Genomic DNA, 1,427 nt, shown 5'->3' with positions numbered 1-1,427 from the left:
TTAGAAAAATTTATTTTAGCCGTAAATCGAAAATAATGGGGACACCGGAGCTGTTCGAAGCGCCGAGACGCGCCGCGTACGGCCGAATATTTTCTAAGTCCCAACGTACCGATCAAGAGTAAAGTACCATTTTCCTACATTAGATTTCGTTCTAAATGCTTAATCCCTATGTAAAAACGTTAGTTAAGCAAGAATATCGTATTTTTAAAAAAATCTAATGATAGGATTTTCCAGAAAATTGAAAAAACCGAAAAATGTCAAGAGTAAAGTGCCATTTTCTGACATTAGATTTCGTTCTAAATGCTTAATCCCTATGTAGAAACGTTAGTTAAGCAAGAATATCGTATTTTTAAAAAAATCTAATGATAGGATTTTTCAGAAAATTGAAAAAACCGTAAAATGTCAAGAGTAAAGTGCCATTATTTTAAACAATGTATCGTTCTAAATGCTTAATCCCTATGTAAAAAAGTTATTTAAGCAAGAATATGTTATTGAAAAAAATTAGAAAAATTTATTTTAGCCGTAAATCGAAAATAATGGGGACACCGGAGCTGTTCGAAGCGCCGAGACGCGCCGCGTACGGCCGAATATTTTCTAAGTCCCAACGTACCGATCAAGAGTAAAGTACCATTTTCCTACATTAGATTTCGTTCTAAATGCTTAATCCCTATGTAAAAACGTTAGTTAAGCAAGAATATCGTATTTTTAAAAAAATCTAATGATAGGATTTTCCAGAAAATTGAAAAAACCGAAAAATGTCAAGAGTAAAGTGCCATTTTCTGACATTAGATTTCGTTCTAAATGCTTAATCCCTATGTAGAAACGTTAGTTAAGCAAGAATATCGTATTTTTAAAAAAATCTAATGGTAGGATTTTTCAGAAAATTGAAAAAACCGTAAAATGTCAAGAGTAAAGTGCCCTTATTTTAAACATTATATCGTTCTAAATGCTTAATCCCTATGTAAAAAAGTTATCTAAGCAAGAATATGTTATTGAAAAAAATTAGAAAAATTTATTTTAGCCGTAAATCGAAAATAATGGGGACACCGGAGCTGTTCGAAGCGCCGAGACGCGCCGCGTACGGCCGAATATTTTCTAAGTCCCAACGTACCGGTCAAGAGTAAAGTACCATTTTCCTACATTAGATTTCGTTCTAAATGCTTAATCCCTATGTAAAAACGTTAGTTAAGCAAGAATATCGTATTTTTAAAAAAATCTAATGATAGGATTTTCCAGAAAATTGAAAAAACCGAAAAATGTCAAGAGTAAAGTGCCATTTTCTGACATTAGATTTCGTTCTAAATGCTTAATCCCTATGTAGAAACGTTAGTTAAGCAAGAATATCGTATTTTTAAAAAAATCTAATGGTAGGATTTTTCAGAAAATTGAAAAAACCGTAAAATGTCAAGAGTAAAGTGCCCTTATTT

The sequence above is a fragment of the Megalopta genalis genome, unplaced genomic scaffold (assembly GCF_051020955.1).
Source record: "Megalopta genalis isolate 19385.01 unplaced genomic scaffold, iyMegGena1_principal scaffold0069, whole genome shotgun sequence".
In the NCBI taxonomy this organism is placed as follows: domain Eukaryota; kingdom Metazoa; phylum Arthropoda; class Insecta; order Hymenoptera; family Halictidae; genus Megalopta; species Megalopta genalis.
The sequence above is the reverse complement of the archived record's forward strand: the minus strand, read 5'-3'. Positions refer to the sequence as shown.